The following is a 27398-nucleotide window of genomic DNA, read 5'->3' on the forward strand; positions in this document are numbered from 1 at the left end:
TCTCCCTCTCTATTTTCTTTTCCCTCTCTTTCTCTCATTTCTTGTTCTAAAGGATCTCCTGCACGGGCCAAAATTATGTGGGGGGGTCAATCCAACCGAGCTGAAATCCATGCCCTCTGAACCACAGACAGCTTAAATGCTGTCATCTCCCCCCTCCTCCCCAGCCCCTCTTTATAAATGTTCGCTTGTAAGGGGCTCAGACCAGCATTTTCCCTCTTTCATCATTTTCCCAAATCCAAATTAAGGCTCCACTTCCGCACACAGTTCCCAGTCCGGCGGGAGTCATAAACAGCGCCCCAGATTCAATCCACAGCATCTGAAAGGAGCCAACGTGGCTCAGAAAGGGTTGGTTGGCTTCTCTCCTCTGCTTCCTGTAAGCCCTGGACCCAAGGCCCTCCAGTAGCTTCCTGCCTCCCCTAGAGAGAAGGGGAAGATCTTCAAGGTCCCGAAGAAAGGATGAATGAAGAATCCAGACCAGCCGGCACCCACCTCACTGGGACCACCAGGCTACTGGAAGGAAGGGTCCCCAACTAATCATAATAATAATAATGGTATCTGTTAAGTGCTTACTATGTGCCTAGCACTGGGGTAGATACAAGGTAATCAGGTTGTCCCATGTGGGTCTCAGAGTCTTAATCCCCATTTTACAGATGAGGTAGCAGGCACAGAGAAGTGAAGTCATTCGCCCAAGGTCACACAGCAGGTCCTTTTGATTCCCAGGCCCATGCTCTATTTACTAGGCAATGACTAACTGGCACCGATTGGAGCTCCAGAGATGTTAAGTGACTTGCCCGAAGCCACACAGCCGAGAAGTGGCGGAGCCGGGATTAGAACCCACTATCTCTGATTCCCAAGCCCGTGCTCTTTCCAGCACGTGAGGAGCAGCGTGGCTCAGTAGAAAGAGCACGGGCTTTGGAGTCAGAGGTCGTGGGTTCGAATCCCGGATCGGCCACTTGTCAGCTGGGTGACTGTGGGCAAGTCACTTCAATTCTCTGTGCCTCAGTTACCTCACCTGTAAAATGGGGATGAAGACCGTGAGCCCCACGTGGGACAACCCGATTCCCCTGTGTCTACCCCAGCGCTTAGAACGGTGCTCGGCACATAGTAAGCGCTTAACAAATACCAACAAATACCAACACTATTTCCACTAAGCCATGCTGCTTCTCTTCATCATGCAGATGCTTGCCTATATCCTGGCAATCAGACCTATCTCAAAACCAATAAGGAGACCTGTCTTGCTGGGATCTCCAGGATGATGGAGCTTTAGGGTGGTTGGGAGAGGTCATGACGAGCAGGGAACGTGTCTGTTAATTCTGCCGTATTGTGCTCTTCCACGCACTTAGTACAGTGCTCTGCACATAGTAAGTGCTCAGTAAATATGATTGATTGACTGATGGATGACCCAAGGGGACAGAGATGAACTCTCCAACTGGCTCACCATCTGACTCTACCAGTGGCTCTTCAGTTCCAGCTGCTCCATGGTCCCGCATAGAGACTCCAGGGAAGGGCCACTGCTCTTCCCAATAGGTCAGGCAGAATCCCATGTGCAGGGAGGGTGAGCGCTCTTCTCGGTGGGACCATGCAGAGCTGGGCACGCATTCATTTATTCAGTTGCATTTATTGAGCACTCACTGTGTACAAAGCACTGTACTAAACTCTTGGGAGAGAACAATATAACACTAAACACAGGCCTCTTCAAGGGGCCGTGTGACCAGCAGGAGAACTCAGGGATGGTGGAAGGGGAAAGTTTTCCCAATTTGCACTTTTCATGAATCTGGCCATCCTCCACCTGTAGTCGGAATTCACGGGGTTTCAACTGTAGGAATGGAAGCTCCTATTCATTCATTCAATAGTATTTATTGAGCGCTTACTACGTGCAGAGCACTGTACTAAGCGCTTGGAATGAACAAGTCGGCAACAGATAGAGACGGTCCCTGCCGTTCGACGGGCTTACGGTCTAATCGGGGGAGACGGACAGACGAGAACGATGGCGATAAATAGAGTCGAGGGGAAGAACATCTCGTAAAAACAATGGCAACTAAATAGACGGTGCAGGGTGACTCCCGTATGCCCTGTCTTGGCATTCTCCCTACCAGGTCTTTTCCTCATCTGTCTGGCTGCAGGGGAAAAGGCTTGAAGGCCCAGGACTCTGGGGGTCAACTGAGGCACACATGTCCTCACACACGCACCTCCCCACCCAGGACCCAAAAGCCCCCACAGCCCCCCTTCTTGGAAACTTTCCCCTACCTCTGGCTTCAGCCTTTTAAAAGAAACATGTTTGTTTTATTAAAAGCCTCTCTCCCTACCTGGAAGCTTTAAAGTCTCCAGTGAGCCAAAAAGCCCAGCGTGTGGAGGCCGCGAGCAGAACAGTTCCTGTCTAGACCGCCTTTACATTTGTTCCTAATTTCACGCTCCACAGGCTCCCAGATTCATATATTTGGTAATAAATACATGGGGAAGGGCTTTGCAGCAAGACTGTGGGCTTGGAGAAATTATCCAGAACCTTGGAAGGGGGGGACTGGGAGGCAGGGTGGAGGTTTCACACACACGCACACATACACAAGCAAATACACACACACTCACAATGCAACCCCGTGTAACTCCCTCTGCACCTTTCTCTGTCCCCTTCTGCCCTTCAGCCTCTTGAAGACCCAAAGCTCCTATGGCGACTGAAGGCCATTTAGACGGACCCTCTGGTCTCTCTATCCCTCTCCTGCTCCCACTCTGCTTATTCACTTTCCCGGGCCTCTCTGACCTCACCTGAGAGGAAACTGGCCACGGATTCAGTGCCTGGGGCCAGAACTGCTTTCGCCATTGGGTAAACCACTGCGTACTGTAAACTCCACACTTAACTTCTCTGTGCCTCAGTGATCTCATCTGAAAAACGGGGCATAATACTGAGAGCCTCAGATGGGATATAGACTGTGTCCAATTTAATTAGGTTGTATCTAACAATAATAATAATAATGTTGGTATTTGTCAAGCGCTTACTATGTGCAGAGCACTGTTCCAAGCGCTGGCGTAGATACCGGGTAATCGGGTTGTCCCCCGTGGGGCTCATAGTTAACCCCCATTTTACAGATGAGGTAACTGAGGCACAGAGAAGTTAAGTGACTTGCCCACAGTCACACAGCTGACAAGTGGCAGATACCCACCCCAGTGCTTAGTACACTACCTGGCATGTAGGAAGAGCTTAACAAATACCATAAAAAAAAAACAAGCAACAACAAAAAACCCCCCAGGAGGTGAATTAAGTGCTTAGCTCAGTGTTCCGCATAAAATAAATGCCCAATAAATATCACTGATGGAAAACAGGGAGCTAGCTAGCCAGCAGGTGCTGGGGGGAGGGGAAGGGCAGAGTCCTGAAGGGGGAGTTGGTTTGGCAGCAGAGGCCCAGGAGAAATGCGTGAAGCTGGCTAGCCACTCCGAGCCCTGCGTGGTTTCCCCTTCTCCCACCCCCACCTCCCCACTCTCCCTACTCTCCATTTAAATTTTTTTTAATCTGGAAAAGCATCTTTTCCACCATTTATGGCCCAAAGCCTTCTTGACTCTGTGAGGGAAGGCGGTCCCTGCTCGGATTTGCGCCGAAACCAATTATGCTTCACATGCCAACGATCGGATTGTGTTACCCAGATGTTTCCCTGGGTTCCGGTGAGACGGGTTATGTTCGTTCCCCTCGTTTTACCAACTCGGGAACCCTGAAGGGCAACCGAGCCCGGCCAGCCCCAGGGTTGGATAGGAGTGAATGTTCATTTAATATGGACTGTCAATCTATTTATTTTTATTTCATCTGTAAAGCACTTACTGGGGCCAGGCACTGTACTAAGTACTGGAGTAGACATAAGCGATCAGGCCGGACACGTTCCGTCTCCCACTTGAGGCTCACGGTCCTAATCCCTGTTTTTCAGATTTGGTAGCTGAGGCACAGAGAAGTTAAATGACTTGTCCAAAGTCACACAGCAGACACGTGGAGGAGCCAGGATTAGCACTCTGACTCCCTGGCCCGTGCTCTTTCCACTAGGCCACGCTGCTTCCTTGTGAGGGACTATCCCCGTTTTACAACGATTAGAGCTTGCATGGAGCTCGTCTGCATGCATCCTGCTTGTCTCTGCATGGGAGTTCTCTGCCCTTTCGGCTGCCTACAGAGCCAGGAAGCGGCACGGAGAAGGGAGACTTTTTGCACCGGCCCCTGGCTGCGATTCTGAAGTTGTGGGAGTGTCCCCATAAAATCAAATATTGCAATCTGCGTGATCACCACATACGTACACCACGCATAATAATAATACGGTGATGACCCTCCTCAACCCCCAGAGAGTAAAACCTACTTTTCATTTGAAGTGTGGTGAGAAGGGGTAAGGGGAGAGCTTTCAAGGAGGAGCAGTCAGCATTGGGTCTGGAATGGCAGAGGGGCTTTGAAGAGCTGAAGGGTGAGAAAGCCTGGAATTGGGGTTTTTTCAGTCCTGCTCAGAAACTCAGCGATGGAAGCTCTCAGGTTTGACAGAGAGCTGGGATGAGTAATGAGCAGAGCTGGGAGTCCCACCCAAAAGGATATGAGGGGAAACTGTGACTTTACTTCCACAGTGAGAAATACAGGGGGCGATGACCTCATCATCCCCAGTATCGGCATTGGTGCCCAGAGTTCGTTCATTCAGTAGTATTTATTGAGCACTTACTATGTGCAGAGGACTGTACTAAGCCCTCCGATTGTACAATTCAGCAACAGAGAGAGACAATCCCTGCCCATTGACGGGCTTACAATCTAATCAGGGGAGACGGACAAAAACAAGACAACTAAATCGTAATAAATAGAGTCAAGGGGACGTACACCTCATTAACAAAATAAACAGAGTTACACCAACAAAGTCTGCACCCACCCTGGGAGGGAACCCAGGGGTGCTGCCCACCCAGGCTACATTCTGGACCTCCTAAGACCACAGGGCTAAGAGAAAGCTTCATGTTCTCTGGCTGCCCTGGCCCCCGGGGAAGACCTCAGCCTCTTGAGAGTGACCAGCTTGCCACTGGTTCATTATCTAGTTGCGTGCAGGCCTGAGAAGAGGTCTGGTGGGGTCAGTACAGACCCAGCAGCCTTAAGGAGTGAAGAGGTGGGGATCAGACCTGAAAGTGGTGCAGAACAACAATAATAATAATAATAATGACGACTTTGGTATTTGTAAAGAGCTTATTTTGTGCCAAGCACTCTTTTAAGAAGTGCCGAGGTAGATACATTTAATCGGATTGGACACAGTCCCTGGCCCACTTGCGGCTCACGGTCTTAATCCCCATTTTATAGAGGAGGGAACTGAGGCACAGAGATTTGAAGTGACTTGCCCAAGGTCATACAGCAGACACGTGGTGAATCCGGCATTAGAACTCACATCCTCTGACTCCCAAGACCATGCTCTTTTCACCAGGCCACATTGCTTCCCAACCAAACCAAACAGAGGGCACCTGCCAGGCAGTGGGCGGCCAGAGGAGGATTGCCAGGGCAGGGGTGGTGATCATTCACAGAACTGGGTCTCCAAATCACCCATTCTGGGACCGGTCCAAACCTGCATGCCTATTGAGTCCCCTGCTTCCGGACAAGCCCAGGCAGAAGGCAGGCCTTCCCACGGGAGCCGTGAGGAAGAGGAAGTGTCCCGGGGGAAGAGTTTTGCTAAATTGAAAAGCAAATATAGATCGAGGGAAGCTGCCCAAGTTTCACCGACTGCTGTGCTGGATGGGAACTGACTGCTGCCTACAGATTTCCAAGGAGGGGCAACAGCCCTCCTGGCTTTGTGCTGACCCTCAGCAGCTCTCAACCTGAGAAGCCCGAAGGAAGTGGACAGCCCAAAGCTGGGACAGATCGGGTGGCAAAGCTCACAGGTCATGGCAATCGGTCAAGTCCATGCACGCCTCTCCGACTCCATGAACAGCTACCCTGAAAATTCAGCTGGGGAAATGGAAAGTCAAGCTTTCCCGAGTCCCCTGCTCTTTCGGGACTCGTGAAGCTGATTTATTCGACCATTCGGTTGTATTTATTGAGCGCTTACTGTGTGCAGAGCTCTGTACTGAGCTCTTGGGAGAGTATAACAACAAACAGATGCGTTCCCTGCTCACAACGAGCTCGGGTAGGAAGGACACAGATATAGCGCTGCTTCCGGGCCAGCCTGAAGCAGCTTGGAAGGTGAGAAGGCAGCCTCCCCGAATGCACCCCTGCTGACATTTAGGGGTAGACTTCCTTCATCCTGAATCTGAGCTACCATTGGGCAGCCTCAATACTCCCATCGGAGAGAACGAGTCTCCCAGAAGTCACAGACACCGGACCTTTGGGGTCATCTGGTCCATCCTCCTGCCTCCAAGCCACTCCACCTTTCCATTCTAAACACTTCTCTGCTGTCACTGCAGATGTCCGTGTGTATAATTTATCATTTGCCTCCCCCTGTAGACTGTAAGCTTATTGTGGGCAGGGAATGCGTCCGTTTATTGTTATATTGTTTCCTCTCAAGTGCTTTGCACATAGTAAGCGCTCATTATAATAATAATAATGTTGGTATTTGTTAAGCGCTTACTATGTGCAGAGCACTGTTCTAAGCGCTGGGGTAGACAGGGGAATCAGGTCGTCCCACGTGGGGCTCACAGTCTTCATCCCCATTTTACAGATGAGGTCACCGAGGCACAGAGAAGTGAAGTGACTCGCCCACAGTCACCCAGCCGACAAGTGGCAGAGCTGGGATTCGAACTCATGAGCCCTGACTCCAAAGCCCGGGCTCTTTCCACTGCGCCACGCTGCTTCTCTTCATTATGATTGAAAGATGTTTGCCCAGTGCTGTTCCCACACCCTTTGAAAATCAGTGAGCTTAAAAGCAACCGACAGCTCTCCACTCCGTCCTCATCCCCTAAAGGGGAGTGGTTGGCAACTCTGCCTTAGTCCTTGTGACGGTTTTTTCGGGTGTTTAGGGACAGCTCCACCAGTATCCACCAAGGTCCCCAAACTGGGCTCATACTCTCCCTCTGCTGGCCATTTCTCCCAGCAACGAGCTGCCTCGTCCAGCTGTGACCCCATTTCCACTCCACTTTCACTCGGGTACATGACAAGTGTGAAAATAATAACGAATATTAGTACTACTTCTACTAATAGTAATAACAGTGGTATCGGTTTAGTGCTTACTACGTGGCGAGCACGTACTAAGCTCTGGGGTAGATACGAGGTCGTCAGGTCCTACCTAGGGCCCATAGTCTAAGAGGAAGAACAGGTACTGATTGGTATTTGTTAAGTGCTTACTACGTGGCGAGCACATACTGAGCTCTGGGGTAGGTACGAGATCGTCAGGCCCTACATAGGGCCCATAGTCTAAGAGGAAGAACAGGTACTGAATAATAATAATGTTGGTATCGGTTAAGTGCTTACTACGTGTCGAGCACGTACTGAGCTCTGGGGTAGATACGAGGTCGTCAGGTCCTACATAGGGCCCATAGTCTAAGAGGAAGAACAGGTACTGAATAATAATAATGTTGGTATCGGTTAAGTGCTTACTACGTGTCGAGCACGTACTAAGCTCTGGGGTAGATACGAGGTCGTCAGGTCCTGCATAGGGCCCATAGTCTAAGAGGAAGAACAGGTACTGAATAATAATAATGTTGGTATCGGTTAAGTGCTTACTACGTGTCGAGCACGTACTAAGCTCTGGGGTAGGTACGAGGTCGTCAGGTCCTACATAGGGCCCATAGTCTAAGAGGAAGAACAGGTACTGGTACAGGTACGAATAATAATAAATGTTGGTATTTAAGCGTTTACTATGTGCAGAGCACCGTTCTAAGCACTGGGGTAGATGCAGGGTAATCAGGTCGTCTCATGTGAGGCTCACAGTTAATCCCCACTTTACAGATGAGGTAACTGAGGCACAGAGAAGTTAAGTGACTTGCCCACAGTCACACAGCTGACAAGTGGCAGATCCGGGATTCAAACCCACGACCTCTGACTCCCAAGCCCGGGCTCTTTCTACTGAGCCGCTACTGACCGTCCATTACGCAAACGAGGAAACACAGAGAAGTCAAGTGACTGGCCCAAAGTCACAAAGCCGACGTGCGCCGGAGCCAGAATTAGAACCCAGGTCCTCTGTCTCCCAAGCCTGTATTATTTTTCACTAGTCCAGGCTGCTTCCCTACAAACCCCAAGCTACTGCAGCTTGCTAAGCTTCTAGGCTGCCTTCTGGGCTAATTTACCACCACCTTCATGGAACCAGCTCACTTACTCTTTCTCTGTAGCCACCAGGACAATGGCTTAGTTCCAGCAAATCTCCAAAGGATTCTTACAGGTCTCTCACCGTGTAGGGACATCAAAAACATGCTTTCTTGCCCCTCCTGGGCTCAGAGCTGAGTGTTGGGAAAGACCCTCTTCCCTAACCAAAAAGCCCATTCCACTGACCTTTTTGAATGCTGACTGTAGACCGGGAACTGCCGAGGACTTGACCGTGGGCATTTAGTTTAGTTATCTGTGGGGTTTGATGAAATAATATATATCTATTCTAGAGCCTCCTTCTGCTGGAAAGGAAAGAGGAGCAGTGTCCCAAGCAGCCTTGAAAATCTTTTCTAAATTCACTGGGATGGAAAAATTCTACTCAGCTGGGAAATGTGTTTCATGTCTCCTCCCCCTTCACCCAATTCTTGTCACCACCTGTTCCAAATTCTCCTGCTGTATTAAGCACTTGGGGAAGTATGGCATGGTTCAGACGGATAGAGCAAAGGCCTGGAAGTCAGAGGACCTGTGTTCTAATCCTGCCTCCTCTACTTCTCTGCTGTGACCTTGGGCAAATCACTTCACTTCTCTGCAAATTGATGATAAAGACTGTGAGCCCTAAGTAGGACAAGGGCTGTGTCCAACCCGATTGGCTTGTATTTATCTCAGTGCTTAGTACAGTGCCAGGCACATAATAAGCGCTTAACAAATACTAAAAAATGGGCAATAAATAAAGTTTGATAGACATGAACCCTGCCCACAAGGAGCTTCCAGTATATAGGAAGAGATAAGCATTACAGTAAATTACAGATAGGAGAAATAGTAGAGTATAATGATATATACATAAGAGCTGTGGGGCTGAGGACCAACGTTCACTTCCTCAGGGACCTCTGTCATCTGGGATAGAACTTCTCACATTTGGAACCATTAGGAGGGTGAGAAGAGAGAAACTTTGGGGTATCGGGATGGGCCCCTGAAGCTGCTGCAACTGACCACCACTTGCCTGCTGGGTGACCTTGGGCGAGTCACACCATTTCTCTGTGCCTCAGTTTCCTCTTCTGTAAAATGGGGATTCAATACCTGTTCTTCCTCGCACTTAGACTGTGAGCCCCAGTTGAGCCTGGGACTGTCTGAGCTGATTGTCTGGTATCTATCCCAAACATAGTGTTTGGCGTGGAGTAAGCACTTAACAGATATCACAAGTATCAATATTATTATTATTATAATTAAGCCGGGGTCTCTGGGTAGACTTCTGCCCCCTCACCAGTCGACCTGTTGGGGACGGGTCGGCAGGGGTCAGTTGAGAGAAGGCCACTTCTTCCTCCCTCAAAAGAAGGAATTTCCCCAGTAGTCCAGAGGGTGATGACAGAAGTAGGGGGGAAAAGCTCTACTTGCCGAATGTTTCTTGTACCACTGGATCACTCCTCCTGAGGGTCCTGTGATGTGATGTCCAGTTAGGGGGAGGTGGGAGCTTCCCGCCCATCCTGACAGTGGATAATGAAAGCCTTTTACCGGACCTGGGTGCTTCTGCCTCTCTGTTTATGTCTTAATCACTGTGTTTTCCTTCAGGCTTTTCGGCTGGGCCCGGGGTTATTTTTAGGCACCAGTTATGCAGGTGCAGCACCCCAGTCCTGCGCGGAGGCGGCTGAGGAGCCGGGAAGGCGCCTGTTGTGGGGGAGGAAGGCTGGAGCCCGGTGATCAGGCAGGGAAGAGGCGGAAGAACTGCCCGCAAGCCGGACGGTGCGGCCAGGAGGGCGTGGGCAGAGAGGGGGAGGCAGGAGAACCCAAGCGAATGACACCAAGGGGGTTCTGTCCTGTTGTTGCTGCTGCTAACTAGGATAAGAGAATCAGCTCACAGTGGGGATGGGATTGGGATTTGGGTGGATGGTTATTTAGGTTCCAGCTTTCACTACTGCAAAGGAGATGCTCACTGCCTAGTTTAGGTTGCCCTCCGGGTGTCTCTCCTGTATTTGAACCACAGATATGCCCCACTGGGTCCCTGGCCCCACAGGATACCCCATTCCCATGGCCTCTTAGCTAGTCGAGGCCTGGATACACTCTGAGGTGCAGCTGTCCCCTGGCCCCCTTCCTCTGGGCCTTCCTCAGTGCCCTTGAGCTGGGATCCTGAAGCCACTGGGCAAGTCTATCAATCTTGCCCTGGAAGTCCACCCTGGAAACGGGGTCAAAGTGTTGGGAGAAGGAAGTGTGGGTACCCGATCAGGATCTGAAACAACCTCCTTTCCTTACAGAGAGAAGCAGCGGGGTCTAGTGGAAAGAGCACAGGCCTGGAAGTCAGAAGCCATGGGCTCTAATCCTAGCTCTGTCACTTGTCTGTTATGTGACCTTGGGAAAGTCCCTTCACTTCTCTGTGCTTCAGTTCCCCATCTGTAAAATGGGGATTCAGTGCCTGTTCACCCCCCAGCTTTAGACTGCAAACCCTATGTGGGACAGGGTCTGTATCATATTTGATTATCCTTTATCTACCCCATTGCTTAGTACTGTGTTTAGCTCATATAGTAAGTGCTTAATAAATCCATTATTATTACAAAGACAGTCTCAGAAGTTACCTAAGAATCAGTGTTTCCTGACCAAGGTGCTTAGGTGATCAGAGGTGATAGAAGAGAAGGGACCTGGAAGTGGGGAGGGTAAGTGTGTGTGTGTGTTTTGTGTTGTACTTTTCAGATCCAGCCACCCAGTGTAGAATCGTACTCTGAAATTTTCATAGGGGACTTTGTTTACAACTCTTCCCTAGCTGAGAATCAATCAGTGGTATTTTTTCATTCATTCGTTCAACTCAATAGTATTTATTGAGCGCTTACTATGTGCAGAGCACTGTACTAAGCGCTTGGAATGAACAAGTCGGCAACGGATAGAGACGGTCCCTGCCGTTTGAGGGCTTTCAGTCTAATCGGGGGTGACGGACGGACGAGAACAATGGCAGTAAATAGAGTCAAGGGATGTAGTATGTGCAGAGCATTGTACTAAGCACTTGAGAAGTCATCTTTTCATTATTGTCACGGTCCACGGCATGTATTGAGTTCTTACTGTATATGGGGAGCTTCAGAACATACAATAGAGGTGAATGATGAGATTTCCTTCCTCAAGGAAAATCTGGCGAAAAAGACAAACTGACACAGAATTGCCAAAACACAATAGGTATGAGAGTATGAGCAAAGCTGCAAATGAGAAAACCAAATCTGGTAATCTAATGAATAATTCAGTGCATTAGTAACGAATAAATAGTTATATGCATGTGTGCCAAAGTGGCTGATAGGGAAGCAAGCTCCGGAAGGTGTGATTTAGCCTTTCTAGAAGGGCTTTGAAGTGGGGGGGGGAGGGTTGTGGTTTGTCAGCTTTGCAGAGGAGGGAATTCCATGCAGAGGGAAAGGTGTGACCATGGGTGAGAATTGGAGAGTTGTGAATAGGGCTCAGTTAGAAGGTCTGCTTGTCTGGAGCAAAAGAGTGTGAACTGAATTGAAGCGGCAGAAGGGAGTGGATAAGTCAAAGGGAGATAGTGGAGATCTTTGAGGTAAAAGGTTGGAAAGCTTTTTTCATGTGAGACAAAATGGGGAGTCTTTGGAGGTTTTTGAGGAGTGGAGTGAAGGGTATTGAATGGCAGTTTAAGAAGATGAACACGTAGTTCTCTAAAGAGGCTGGAGACAGGGAGGACTAGCAGGGAGATCAGAAAATCAATCAATCAGTCAATGGTATTGATTGAGCAGGAATTCTCTCTACTTGTTGCCAAATTGTACTTTCCAAGCACTTAGTACAGTGCTCTGCACACAGTAAGTGCTCAGTAAACATGACTGAATGAATTGAACATTTACTGTGTGCAGAGCATTGTATCATGAACTTGGGAGAGCATAATCCAAAGGATTTGGTAGACATGTTTCCTGTCCTCAAGGAGCTTACATTCTAGGGAAGAATCGGGAAAATTTAGAGCCACACTGAATGTGGGAGATAAATGACAGAGAGAAGTTACAGAGGAAAGCGAAGATCAACTTTTGGGGGTAGGGAAGATGCTGGTGTTCCTTTTTTTAATGGTATTTGTTAGGCATTTACTAGGTGTCAGGCACTGTTCTAAGCTCTGGGATGGATACGAGCTAATTAATTTGGACATAGTCCATGGCCCACACAAGGCTCACAGTCTTTATCCCCATTTTACAGATGAGGGAACTTGTGGCAAATAGAAATTAGGCAGACAAGTGGCAGAGAAGGAATTAGAACCCAGGTCCTTCTGAGTCTCAGGTCCCGAGCTCTATCCATTAGGCCACGCTGCTTCTCATGGTATTCCTGATAGAAATGGGAAAGTTAGGAGGGAAGAAAGTTGAGGAAGGACATCTCTTTCTCTTGTCTGATTTCTCTGTCACAAAGAAGGACTTTTTGCAAGGGAATAGGAGGAACGAACCAACCGCAAGAATTGCCGCCCCCTTCAGCCTGGGATAAGAGCATCCTCTCCTGAACCCCTTATTTCCACTGCCAGAACCTAGGTGATAGTTGAATCAATCAGTCAGTAGTATTTATTGAGCACCTGCAGTCTGTAGAGTACGGTACAAGCGCGTGGGAGAGTTCAACAGAACCAAATAACACAGACCCTGACCTCAAGCGGTGTATAAGATTCTTGATGTTCACTCCTCCCCCGAGCAAGACCTCTCCAACTCCAAAAAACATTAGCGAGCCACTTTCCATTGGAGAGTGAAAACTGAGCTGAACAGTGGCGTCGAAACTGATGGGGCGACTGGGTCCCACACTGGCACGTGTTTCCAGAAAACCATCCCAGACTGCAGGCATTCACGGGGAGGACAGAGGAAAATCCCAGACAGTTCTGGGTTCAAGACAGCACGAATGACAAGGGCTGATCCGGTATTAGGTTAGAGCACAATGCTGGCATCATCTCCAACATTGCCCCCGCCGGTGGCACTGGTCTGGCCGCAACATATTGTTTTTAAAATGATATCTGTTAAGTGTGTTAAACACCGTTCTAAATGCTGGGGTAGCTACAGGTTAATTAGGTCGGACATAGTTCCTGTGCCGCCTGGGGCTCACAGTCTAAGTAGGAGGGAGAACATGTATTGAATCTCCAAATTTGAGGAACTGAGGCACAGAGAAGTCAAGTGACTTACTCAAAGTCACACAGCAAGCAATTTAGAGGGTCGCAATTAGAACCCAGGTCCTCTTACTCCTCCCGGTCCCATGCTCTTTCCACTAGGCCATACCGCTTCCCCGGCCCCTGGGCTCATTATTCAGGTCTGTTAATGGAGTCTGTTGAGCTTCTCCAAGGTAGGCAGGTGAGACCCCCTCCGTCTAACCAGGGTAGAAACAGAGCCACTGAGAGGGAGCCCTTGCGTTTCCCGGGGCTATCAGAGTTATCAGAGTTATCCAGGACTAGAACTTAGAACCCCTGAGACCCCAGTCCCCTGCTTCATCGCGGCAGGAGCTCGCTAGCACGGAATTAACCATCTGACAGTGTCATCGCGCAGGTGGGGTACACTTTCTCCCAATCTGCCCCAACAAACTAGCACTCCTCCAGATCTCTGCTGGCTGCCCAGACTGACTGTATCATCTTGGAAAGACTAAGGGGGAGGAAAAAAGGGGGGAAGTCTCTCAAGATCATGCTTGGCTTTGTGCCAGGATTGCAGCCCTCCCTCCCCTACTGCTGCTGGGGATTGCCGGGCTAACGAGAAAGGGGAGTGTGAAAGCCACCATTGAGGTGCTCAAGGCTCAGGGCCAGCTGGGGAGGGGAGACGGCTTTCAGTGCCACAATCTGCCGGCTTGTAGCGCTATTTAAAAACTGCTCCATGCAAAGGTCAACTCCAGAGATACCCGCCTCCCAAAATAAAACCGAGGGAATTTTCTCAAGCTAGGCCACCCCTGAGGGTTGGAGAAAGAAACCCTCCAGCACTTCTTCGGGTATTCTGAACTCAATGCCTTCCCTGAAAGTGGGGGAGGGTGATTTCCCAACACAGCCTTCTGGGAGTCGATCATGTCCCATCCCCTGCCGCAGTCCTCACGGGTGACTGGTCCAGGTTGTAAGGGCCTCAGGAAGAGGATTCAAACAATCGATAGTATTTCTTGAGTGCTTACTGGGTGCAGATCACTGGAATAAGAGCTAGGGAGCGAACAGTATAACAGAGTTGGGAGACACTTTCCCTGCCCCCAGCGAGCTTAGGGTCTAGAAGGAAGACAGACATTAATATAAGTAAACAGTTTATACTATAATATTTCTAGATATTGACATAGTGTGGCATTGTGTATAGAGTGCCGGCCTGGGAATCAGAATGTCGTGGGTTCTAATTCTCACTCTGCCACTTAATAATAATAATGTTTGTATTTGTTAGGCGCTTACTATGTGCCAAGCACTGTTCTAAGCTCTGAGGTAGATACAACGTAATCAGGTTGTCCCGCGTAGGGCTCATCGTCTTCATCCCCATTTTACGGATGAGGTAGCTGAGGCACAGAGAAGTTAATTGACTTGCCCAAGGTCACACTGCTGACAAGCGGTGGATACTGGATTAGAACCCATGACCTCTGACTCCCAAGCCCAGGTTCTTTCCACGGAGCCACGCTGCTGCTCACTTGTCTGCTGTGTGACCCTGGGCAAGCCACTTTACTTCTCTGTGCCTCAGTGACCTCAACTGTAAAATGGGGATTGAGACTGTGAGCCCCAGGTGGAACAGGGACTGTATCTAACCCAATTTGCTCGTATCCACCTCAGTGCTTAGTCCGGTGCCTGGCACATTGTAAGCGCATAACAATAATAATAATAATCATTATTATTATTACCTGGTTGGTGACTAACTGCTGAACTGCTGGGTTTGCAGAGTGGTATGACAGTGTAGAAGCTTTCAACCAGTTGATGGTCTACAGGGCACTTGCCAGAGAACATGGTTCTCCCCACGAAAAATCTGCACAAAAGAGTATTCTCCTAAGCACTTAAAACAGTGCTCTGCACATGGTAAGCACTCAAAGAATACCGTGGATTGATTGATGTCGGTTCACCTTGCCCGTCACATTATTACAGACAAAAGACACTGGTGACCTTGTGGTCATATTGAAAGAAAACTTGGTTTATTCCTTCAAGTAGGCCTCCACCCCCATCCTGCCCAAATAACTCTTTCCCTAGTCATGTTATCTTCACCTTATGGATTGCAGATTTGTTTTGAGTCCTCCACCCACTGTCTGCTTCAGAAATGAACAATTGGGCTTGTTCATATGGACATATGTCCCAGTGGAAAAGCTACCAACTCCTCCTCCTCTTCCTTTTCCTCCTCTTTTCCCCCCTCCTCCTCCTCCAGGGAGTCTTCCCGAATTAACCCCTTTCCCTTCCTCCAATTCACCAGCACAATCCGTAACCCAAGCCTCCCTCTTCGATTCGTCATCGTTACTATGAGCCCATATATTGATGCTCATCTCACCTGTGTCTCTCTTCTCTCCACTGTTAGGGCAGGGACAGTGTCTACCTATTCTTGTTCCAAATGACATTCTAGTGAGCTGAAAGGGTTAATTTACTCCCCCAAAGCAAACAATCTGTTAGTCTCCTCTTACGGATAGGGTTTGCCTGCTAGTTTTTAAAAGGCAATTTATATGCATTTAGGTGATAAATTATTCAGCAAAGCAGAGGAATAATATTGGCATCTCCGGGCGAGGAATTAAAAGAGCAAATAGGCTGCGATTCCTTTATAAAAAGAGAAACAATCAAGCCATCCCACATGGAAGATGACTAGGGAAATGATGTTTCTGGGCCTTCCTCCCGCCATAGAGGTGTCTGTTCCCAAGACCGGTTCTGAACCGTCGATATTCGCGTCAGGAGACCGGAGCGGGGAAGACAAGGCTTCAGAGAGCCCTGATACAGAAACGCACCACTCATCTCTAAAAACCTATTTATAGATCGGCCCTGACAGGGGCTAGGTCACAGTGCCGGTTGAACTTCCTAAGTGTTTAGCACAGTGCGTTACACCTCCGTAAATTCAGCTGCTGCTACTACTGCTGCTGCTGCTGTTACTATGGTGATTACTACAGAGAAGGGACTTGAAAACCTAAGTGAAGTCGCAGCTAGTGAGGTAGAAAGCCCTGCTATTTGGGTGTCCAGTGGGCCCGACTGCCTTTGTAAATTCCTCTGGGTCACTCGCCTTTAGCGTTGTATTTCCTCTCTCCTCTTCCAAGAATTTCAAGACTTTCAAAGCTGGAAGAAAGCGTGTATGAGGATGAAGGGCGGGGGCAGACCCAGTGCTTTGCTGCCAATAGGAGGTAAATTTAGACGCCGCCAGTTCACTCTGACTCTGCCATACTTTCAAGGAGGAAACTCCTTCTGCTGCGTCAACTGGGCCATGGAATGGGTTAGTCAAAGGGGAAAGGAACTTTCTGCATGCTCACTTTGCTTTTCATTGTGATTTTCCCTGAAATTCTGCCCCATGCTTGCACTGAGGGGTAAGCAGGCACTTGTGGGGCTCAAAGGGATTTTTCTGGGTAGAAAAGTGTAGGAGGGTGGGAGATTTGACGACTTCATTGTGGTGTACGGCAATGTTTGGTGAATGGCAATTCATTCATTCAATAGTATTTATTGAGCGCTTGCTATGTGCAGAGCATCGTACTAGGTGCTTGGAATGGACAAATCGGCAACAGATAGAGACGGTCCCTGCCCATTGACGGGCTTACAGTCTAATCGGGGGAGATTTTCTACTTTGTATTCACCCCACCCTCGGCCTCAGCGTGGCTCGGTGGAAAGACCCCGGGCTTGGGAGTCAGAGGTCATGGGTTCGAATTCCGCTCTGCCACTTGTCAGCTGTGTGACTGTGGGCAAGTCACTTCACTTCTCTGGGCCTCAGTTCCCTCATCTGTCAAATGGGGATTAAGAAACGTGAGCCCCACGTGGGACAATCTGATTACCCTGTTTCTACCCCAGAGCTTAGAACAGTGCTCTGCACCTAAGTAAGCGCTTAACCCACGTCCTCTGACTCCCAAACTCATGTTCTTGCCACTAGGCCATGCTGCTTCTCATACCAACTCTGTTAAATTGTACTCTCCCAAGCACTTAGTACAGTGCTCTGCACACAGAAAGCACTCCAGAAAAATGACTGATTGTTTGATTGATTGAATGTGTGCGTGTCTTACAGAACAGTGTTTCGTGTATCAAGGCTGCCTCTAGACTCCTTGCTGAGTCCCAGAAGCTACTGAATGAAGCTACTGAAGCTACTGCCCTCAAGACTCTCAGAACCCTGCTGGCTTCAGACTCACAGAGGGGTAATAATAATAATAATTATGGTACTTGTTTAGTGTTTACTATGTGCCAAACACTGTTCTAGGTTCTGAGGTAGATACAAATTAATCAGGTTGGACAAAATCCTTGTTCCATATGGGGCTCACACTCTTAATCTCCACTTTATGGATGACGTAACTGAGGGGAGAGAAGTTAAGTGACTTGCTCAAGGTCACGCAGCAGTCATGTGGTGGAACCAGAATTAATAATGTTGGTATTTGTTAAGCGCTTACTATGTGCCGAGCACTGTTCTAAGCTCTGGGGGAGATACAGGGGAATCAGGTCGTCCCACGTGAGGCTCACAGTTAATCCCCATTTTACAGATGAGGTAACTGAGGCACAGAGAAGTGAAGTGACTTGCCCACAGTCACACAGCTGACAAGTGGCAGAGCAGGGATTCGAACTCATGACCTCGGACTCCCAAGCCCGGGCTCTTTCCACTGAGCCACGCTGCTTCAAAAAAAAAAAAGATGGACTCCAACTGCCTGGAGGGGAGCTCGAACTCAGCCCATCCCAAAGGGGCAGGCACTCATACAATCCCCAGCCACAGGTTGGGAACCAGGAAAAATCTGGAGTTTCTTATTAGCCACCTGGACCACAGGTGCTAAAACTCTTTTTTTGAAAGCTCAACCTAGGGATGGAGAACACACTGGCTCCTCTGTGAGCTTAACTCATTGATTTACAACTCTGACAGACAAGAAAGCTGATTTAATTCTTTCTTCGGGCTGATGGGGTGGATGGCGGGGAGAAGCTTTCCTTCATCAGAAGACTCCAGTCAGTGTGTGTGAGTCATGCAGTGGGTGACAAACCAGGAATCTTAAAATGGGAGTAATAACACTATGCGATGTCATCTATTTTACTAAAATGTGCATTCATTATCCATAATTCCTTTGAGTCAGAGCAGTACAAGTGTGCCATCTAATCTCAAGCCACGCTAGTGAGCTCAGCATGGCTTTGTGCTTCTAATACTACCTTATTTTCTCGCATAATATTAAGGCCACGTGCTAGAAGAAGCAGCGTGGCTCAGTGGAAAGAGCACGGGCTTTGGAGTCAGAGGTCATGAGTTCGAATCCCGGCTCTGCCGCTTGTCAGCTGTGTGACTGTGGGCGAGTCACTTCACTTCTCTGGGCCTCAGTTCCCTCATCTGTAAAATGGGGATGAAGACTGTGAGCCCCACGTGGGACGACCTGATTCCCCTGTGTCTACCCCAGCGCTTAGAACAGTGCTCTGCACGTAGTAAGCGCTTAACAAATACCAACATTATTATCAGTATGACTTTTGGGAGGCTGACAGAAGAAACCAAACCAACGTGGCCCCAGAATTCAGGCCATAGGAATAAAGTGCCATTAAGGCATTCAGCTGTCTTTATGGTTTTAAGACCTGTTCTTACCAAAGATGTGAATTTGGCTTCTAGAGAAGTTCCACAAATGTGCAATATTTAACATCGGGTAGGAAGGCAGAATCACCACCTGGCGGTACTGGGACGCAGTCAGATTGCCAGCCTCAAAGCGATGCTCGTCACGCCATATCTCACGTGGAAGGGGAATAGCCATCAACGGGATACCCAAACAACAGCTCTGTAGTGATTTGGGGGGTGAGTGAATCATCCACGGGGTGGAAAGAAGGAATACTTTAAAGATACAAAGAGGCAAAACCTCAGATGATGTGTCCTAGGGACAGATGGTTGGGAGACAAGAGCAGATGTTGGTATTTGTTAAGCGCTTACTATGTGCAGAGCACTGTTCTAAGCGCTGGGGAAGATACAGCAGCGTGCTTATGAGAAGCAGCGTGGCGCAGTGGAAAGAGCACGGGCTTTGGAGTCAGGGCTCATGAGTTCGAATCCCAGCTCTGCCACTTGTCAGCTGTGTGACTGTGGGCAAGCCACTTCACTTCTCTGTGCCTCAGTTCCCTCATCTGGAAAATGGGGATTAAGACTGTGAGCCCCACGTGGGACGACCTGATTCCCCTGGGTTTACCCCAGCGCTTAGAACAGTGCTCTGCACATAGTAAGCGCTTAACAAATACCAACATTATTATTATTATTATTACAGAGTCATCAGGTTGTCCCACGTGAGGCTCACAGTTAATCCCCATTTTACAGATGAGGTCACTGAGGCACAGAGAAGTGAAGTGACTTGCCCACAGTCACACAGCTGACAAGTGGCAGAGCCGGGAGTCGAACCCATGACCTCTGACTCCCGAGCCTGGGCTCTTTCCACTGAGCCACGCTGCTTCTCTAAGCAGATGACAGATTAACCTGGTGTACAGCAATCAGAAAAGGTTTTGGAGCAGAGACTGTGGGAAGATTGAGCCTCCAAGAGGAGAGATGCAACCAGGCTTCATGGCTAACAAATACCACAGTTTGGCAAGGGACCATCTTTCCACACCCGTGATGTGGAAGGTATGTCAGCCCCCTCACGGCCATTTCAACTGTTCGCTCTCCAACGGGTTTTTCCCCACTGCTTTCAAACATGCTCATGTTTCCCCTATTCTAAAAAACCCCTCCCTCGATCCCACCGTACCCTCCAGGTATAGTCCCATCTTCCTACTACCATTTCTCTCCAAACCCTTTGAGCAAGTTGTCTACACTCGCTGTCTCCCATTCCTCTCCTCCATCTCTCTCCTTGACTCCCAGTAATATGGCTTCTGATTCCTTCACTTCACAGAAACTGCCCTCTCAAAGGTCACAAATGATCTCCTTCTTGCCAAATCCAATGGCCTCTACTCTGTCCTAATCCTCCTGGACCTCCCAGCTGCCTTCGGCAAGGTGACCACCCATCTTTTCCTGGAAACATTATCTAACCTTGGCTTCACTGACACTGTTCTCTCCTGGTTCTCCTCCTCTTTCTGGCCGCTCATTCTCTGTCTCTTTCTCAGGCTCCTCCTCTGCCTCTCACCCACTAACTGTGGGAGTCCCTCAAGGTTCAGTTCTTGGCCCGCTTCTATTCTCCATCTACACCCACTCCCTTGGATAACTCATTCACACCCATGACTTCAACTTCTATCTCTATGTGGATGATCCCCAAATCTGTATCTCCAGCCCTGATCTCTCTCCTCTGCAGATTGGCGTTTCCTCCTGGCTTCAGAACATCTCTACTTTGATGTCCCGCTAACACCTCAAACTTAACATGTCCGAAACAAAGCTCCTTCTCTTCCTACCTACACCTGCCTTTCCCATCACTGTAGACAGCATCACTATCCTTCCTGTCTCACAAGCCTGTGATCTTGACATTATCCTTGAACCCCCTTTCTTTCAACCCACTTATTCAATCTGTTGTTAAATCCTGTTGGTTCAACCTTGACAACATCACTAAAATCTGCCCTCTCTGAGAAGCAGCGTGGCGCAGTGGAAAGAGCCCGGGCTTTGGAGTCAGAGGTCATGAGTCCGAATCCCAGCTCTGCCACTTGTCAGCTGTGTGACTGTGGGCAAGTCACTTCACTTCCCTGTGCCTCAGTGACCTCATCTGTAAAATGGGGATTAAGACTGTGGGACAACCTGATGACCCTGTGTCTACCCCAGCGCTTAGAACAGTGCTCTGCACATAGTAAGCGCTTAACAAATACCAACATTATTATTATTATTATTGCTACTACATTAATCCGAGCACTTATCCTATCCCACCTTGATCACTGCATTAGCTTCCTTGCTGACCTTCTTCGAATCCAGTTCATATTTCACTTTACTGGCCATTTCATTTTACTGTAAAAACATCCAGCCTATGTTTCCCCACTCATCAAGAACATCCGGTGGTTGTCCATACTCCTTCTCATCAAACAGAAACTCCTTACCCTTGGCTTTAAGGCACTAAATCACCTTGCCCCCTCCTACCTCACCTTGCTATTCTACTTCAAACCAGCCCACACACTTTGCTCCTCCACTGTTAACCTTCTCACTGTACCTCAATCTTGTTTATCTCTCTGCTGACCTCTTGCCCATGTCCTGCCTCTGGCCTGGAATGCGCTCCCTCCTCATATCTGACAGGCGATCGCTCTCCCCACCTTGAAAACCTTGCAAAGGCACATGTCCTTCAAGAGGCCTTTCTCAACTAGGCCTTCGTTTCCTCTTCTCCCACTACCTTCTGTGTCACTCTCGCACCTGGACCTTTTATTCCCCTCTCCCTCGGCCTCACAGCACTTATGTACATAACTATAATTTATTTATATTAATGTCGGTCTCCCCCTCTACACTTGTTGTAGAGAGGGAATGTGTTTATCAGCTCTATTACGCTGTACTCTCCCAAGTGCTCCGTGGAATGTTTTGCACACAGCGAATGTGTTGGATTGATTGATTAGGACCTGGTATCTTGTATCTACCTCAGCAGTTAGCAAGCACTTAACAAATACTACAATTATTATGATTATGAATATTAGGCTATACCAGCCACATATTGGTCTGGGACACCGACAGTGTCTTCTCCCGGTTCTCTTCCTATCTCTCTGGCTGCTCATTCTCAGCCTCCTTCGCGGGCTCCTCCTCTGCCTCCCACCCCCTAACTGTGGGAGTCCTTCAAGGTTGTCTCATTAACAATAATGTTATCTCTGGCTTCCCAAAGATGGCAGCTGTTGCTCCTCATGTCCTTTCAGTGGGTGTCTTGGAGGAGCCTGGAAGACCTTTGGCTAGATTTGAAGCAGAGGTGAGACAGAGTTTATGCTTCATGGTGTAAGCTACAATCCTTCCCACAACCGGTACCTCAGCAGAGGTCACAAGTCCAGCAGTCTGAGAAGCAGCGTGGCCTAGCGGATAGAACATGGGCCAGAGAGTCAGAAGGATCTGGGTCCTAATTCTGGCTCTGCCACTTGTCTTCTGTGTGACCTTGGGCAAATCACTTCACTTTTCTGTATTTCAGTTTCCTCTTCTGTAAAATGGGGATTAAGATCTTAAGTCTCATATGGTACAGGAACTGTCTCCAACCTGATTAGCTGATATTCACCCCATTGCTTAGTACAGTACCTGGCACGTAAAAAGCACTTAACATATACCATTAAAAAACGTTCAGAAGACCCCTGTCCATAGGAAAAAGCTTTACAGCTCTTTCTAAAGATCTCCAGAGTCTCCAGCCATGGGTGGAGGCGGGCAGGGAAGAACAGTCTAATCGATCAACCATTTTTATTGAGTACTTACTGGGTGCTTGGGAGAGTAAGTCCGGAAGTGCGGGAGATGCATCCGTCTTTAGTCGGAAACCTGTTGGAAGGCTGATGACCTCTTCAGGGAGACAGAGCCCCTAGAGGGGCCTGGGAACTGCCCCTGGCCTTCCACTCTCTCGTTGTCTTGTCTCCTGCCTCTGCCTCCATCACTCACTCCTTTCCCGCTGCCTGGAACGCTCTCCCTTCTCAGATTTGCTAAACTCCCCTTTCTGTAAAACCTGGACCAAAAGATACCTTCTCCTCTGGGGGACTTTCCTTGATTAATCTCTCTGCTTTCCTGTGCTCATTATCCCACTTCTCACCTCAGTACTTATGTATTTATCTGTTATTTTCTGGATAAGGTCACTTCTCCTCCAAGAGGCCTTCCCCTCTTAAGCCCTCCTTTCCCTGGTTCCCTCTCCCTTCTATATCGCCCATGCACTTAGATCTGTGCCCTTTGGGCATTTGGCATTTACCCTACCCTCAACCCCCACGACACCTGTGTACATACCTAAAAATTATTTATGTTAATGTCAGTCTCTTCCTCTAGATTGAAAACTTGTTGTGGGCAGGCCACATGCCTAGCACCTCTGTTGTACTCTCCCAAGCGCTTAGTACAGTGCTCTGAAAACAGTAAGAAATCAATAAATGCCACTGATTGACTGATTGATTATACGCTGTCTCGTATTCCTAAGTATGGTCTATCTTGAAATTTATGTCTATTGCCTTCCCTATTGGACAGCAAGCACTTCATGGAAAGGGATCTCACTTTAAATATTTTTGCATGTTTCCAAGCCTCTAGTGCTCTGTGAACGCCCACTGTAAGCTGATGTTGGCCGGAGAATGTGTCTGTTGTTATATTGTACTAATAATGATGACATTTGTTAAGCACCTACTATGTGCCAAGCACTGTTCTAATCACTGGGGTAGATACAAAGTGATCAGGTTGTCCCACGTGTGACTCACAGTCTTAATCCCCATTTTACAGATGAGGTAACTGAGACACAGATAAGTTAAGTGACTTGCCCAAAGTCACACAGCTGATAAGTGGTGGAGCCGGGATTAGAATCCACGACCTCTGACTCCCAAACCCTGGCTCTTTCCATTAAGCCATTCTGCTTCTATATTGTACTCTCTCAAGTGCCTAGTTCAGTACTTTGCACACAGTAAGCGCTCAGTAAATATGATCCAACGAATGAATTAATTAATGATGATGCCTGTGGAAGAGACCTCACATCAGTAGAGCAGAAACATTCGTGCGGATAGAGAGTGGAGGCAGATGGGAAGCGATGAGGCAGCGTTCCAGCCCATCCCTTTTCTGGGTTTGGCCCAGGGACTCTGAGCTCCCAACCAAAGCTGCACTTACCTCAGGAAGATTCGCTCCACTGCCCTTCCCGGGCCTGAAGCTTCCCAAGCCACAGAGGGTCCCAGGGACACGGCTTTCCGGAAAGCGGGAGAGCAGGACCGACTTTGCTGAAACTGGACCTGGAAAGAGATCACCAGCTCGTCTGGGGCATCTTCATCACCCTGCAGACCCAGGGTCGTGCCTCCTGGGTCTTGGGATGGAGGGGAAGAAAGTCTAGTCAGCCACCCCAGGTTCCCAGCAGCCGGATTTCAGTGTGGGGCCGGAAAAATGTCCCTTTTTCCTCCAGTGTCGCAGCTCCTATCAATTCTGCCGTCTCAGTCAGATGGCATGAGCTCTGGAGAAAGGTTCTGGCACCACGGGCAAATGCTCCAAGCACATCCTTGAAGCCCAAAGCCCTAGGTGAAAGGAGATGTGCCTACTCCATTTGGCATGCAGCGCAGCTCAACTGGCAAGGATGACAGCCTGACATGCTGGCATGGGAGGGAGGGATGGGAGCTGCTTGGCACCGGCTCTCGCCCATCACAGATAAACCGCTGCTCGATTCCTGAAGTGGGGAATGAATTCAGGAGGCAGGAAAAAAGAATCACGTCATGGCTACCTGTCAGAGCGGCCCCATTCACTTGGTGGAGGGAACGTTCTTGGTTGGGGAGACTAGGTGTAGAAATTGCACGAGAAGCAGCATTGCGTAGTGGATAGAGCAGGGGGCTGGGAGTCAGAGGACCCGGGTTCTAATCCCAACTCTGCCACCTGTCTGCTGTGTGATGTTGGGCAAGTCACTTCACTTCTCCGACCCTCAGTTACCTCATCTGAAAAATGGGGATTGAGACAGTGAGCCTCATTGGGACAGGGATGGTGTCCAACCCGATTTGCTTGCATCTACTCTTGCCTCTACTCCAGTGCTTAATACAGTGCCTAACACACAATAAGCACTTACAAAATACTATTATTATTATTACATGTCCCAGGTGAAATCCTTTCCCTCAGACCTCTGCCAAACTCCAGGGAGGAGCAACACGGACCATCCCAGGGAGGAAGAGTTTTCCTGGAAGAGTGGCAAATGTTGCTCTTTCTGCTGGTCCCCCTTAATGACTCTGGAGTTGGAGGCTTGGGTGGGGGAAGGCTCTCTAACTCAGGTCCCCAACAGAGAATCAACAGGACATGTTTTTTTTTTTTCTCTCTGGGGCTTCAGGGAAGATTGGAACTCAGCTTAGCAGTGACAGGGATAGAAGAATGAGAACACTAGAAATCAAGGAGTAGAGCAAAAGGCAGCAAAAGGACAGAGAAAGTTGGAAACCCACCGCTGATTTCCCTGCTCTGAAAATACTCCTACAGTACAACCAACCCTTGATTATCCATCTTGTGGACTATCAGTGGCTGAATCTAAGCGCTCACTGGCCGTTTACCTGCCTTTCCTTCTACTTTTACCATTCTACAGTCCACGAGAGAGGCTCTTTACTGGCTCCATTGACCAAGGATCACTTTCTCTCAATCCCCAGACAGATACCCAGCTGCATAACTGCCTTGTCTGCTTTGTATTATCCACTGCCCTGTGATCTCTTTACCACGTCTCCCCTCTATTATAGAGAATAATTGAGAGTTGGTGGTAGGTCAAGGAGGACTCCGTGGAAACTGGAAGATATATGGCATTGATTGGTATTCTTCTGATACAGGGAACAGGAATTTAATGGTGGCAATGGATTGCGTTTTTTTACTGTTCTATTTTACTCTCCCAAGAGCTTAGTATGATGCTCGGAACACAGTCAGCACTCGATAAATATGATTGAATGAATGAATGAAGGGATGAGGTTCTTGTCAAGGAAGTCGAACCAAGACAGTTTAGACAGGAATGACCGGAAGTGACCAGACTTTTAGATAACCACCACAGTCTTGGACTGCGAGCTCTAGGTATCTGTGGCTCCCATGCCTTAGTCTCAGTACACAATCCTGGTGAACTAATTAGCTGTCACTGCTGGTGCTGTTGCTCTCCTTGTGAATCTGCTTTCCCTGGGGAGCAGCCGGAGAGGCTGGTGCCTTCCAGGATCCAAACCTGGCTTCCTAAATTCAGATTGCAGACTATTTTTCAAGTTCTCCTCTTTGAGACAGGTTGCTTAGAAGACTGTAGCTCTGGCCACCCTTCTGGACTGCCAGGAAATGAGTGGTCAAATTATAGTAACAAAGTCTGGCTGGACTCTCTTTGAGCCATCTTTCTTGGCTCGGCAGTCATAGAAGAGCTGAGTTTTTCTCCTTCCAATCTGGAGGACCATATCCCTCGCCTCTGTGAGAATGGAATCATTTAATCTCCTCTGCAGGGAGGATGCGGGGAGATAAACGGGGTGATTGAACAAAGCCACCAGAGTGAGTTGTGAGATTTGGCAGAGTCCTGTCAGCACCAAATGCTGTGTAATTAACAGCAGGAGCCCCCAAGAGATCAAGCTTGTTCATTAGTCCAAAACCCTCCTGGGAGCCAATGGATTAGATAAATCAGCTAATGCCAATAAAGGGCTATAGTTATGGGACTCATTGCGAAGGCATGGAGATATCTGTTCGCAAGAGATGGTGAAAATGTTTATTTAACTCTGAACCTGGGACTTGTCATTATGGTATCTTTCTGTTTGTTATACAATTCTCTGTTCATGGTTTGTTTTAGACAGTAAACCCCTGAAGGGCAAAGGTGGTTCCTGTTCTATTTGCTAGCCGAAATGTTAGCCTAGATGTACTAGCTAACATCTCGGACCCATGAATACAGTCATGAGTGAAAGGTCTAGGGAGGTTTATCTGAGAGAGCAGTTAGGGGTTTTTAAAAGGCCCCTGATGTTGGCAGGTCCAGGAGGGCAACACTTACAGTTGTACTGCCTTATCCTGTTTGGAACTAAGTTGGAGATAGAATTCGGGTTTCTGTTATAGCACACTCTCTCAAAAGCTTAGTACAGTGCCCTGCACACGGTAAACTCTCAATAAATAGGACTGATTGATTAGTTCAGTGGTTTGCACACAGGAAGTGCTCAATAAATACCACTGATTGATTGATTGGAGTCGATGGACCACTGTTCTGATTTAGTCACCGCACTGCTCACGTTCTTAATAATGAAAGATCTATTTGATGAGGAAGTTGCCTTCGCCGTTTTTTAAAAGTCAAATTCCACAGAGGCTCTCTGCTCTCCTCCATCTATTCAGTGACCTAACATTAGTTTGTCAGGTCTTTTAGGGATGAAATTTAGAGAAAAAGCAGTGTTGCCTAGTGGATAATAATAATAATAACAATGGTATTTGTTAAGTGCTTACTATGTACCAGGCACTATACTAAGCGCTGGGCTGGATACAGCAAATCAAGTTGGACACAGTCCCCATCCCACATGGGGCTCATAGTCTCAGTCTCCATTTCACAGATGAGGTAACCGAGGCACAGAGGAGTTAAGTAAACTGCCCAAGGCCACACA

At 48.5% G+C, this 27398-nt stretch overlaps 1 protein-coding gene across 4 annotated transcripts in view; it reads right to left on the bottom strand.

The window, feature by feature from the left end:
• FAM163B (family with sequence similarity 163 member B) overlaps positions 1–27398 on the bottom strand; it is a 60697-nt gene that overhangs the window by 10103 nt on the left and 23196 nt on the right. For 2 of the 4 annotated variants that reach the window (XM_029062070.2, XM_029062074.2), the window contains exon 2: positions 23962–24080. The exons of 1 other annotated variant lie outside the window; for it this stretch is intronic. The gene's annotated coding sequence lies outside the window, so the exon portion shown is untranslated. Of the gene's footprint in view, positions 1–8404; positions 8547–23961; positions 24081–27398 lie in introns of those variants that run through there. One more of the 4 variants, XM_029062073.2, reaches the window with a different exon arrangement.

The sequence above is a fragment of the Ornithorhynchus anatinus genome, chromosome 4 (genome assembly GCF_004115215.2).
Source record: "Ornithorhynchus anatinus isolate Pmale09 chromosome 4, mOrnAna1.pri.v4, whole genome shotgun sequence".
Lineage (NCBI taxonomy): Eukaryota > Metazoa > Chordata > Mammalia > Monotremata > Ornithorhynchidae > Ornithorhynchus > Ornithorhynchus anatinus.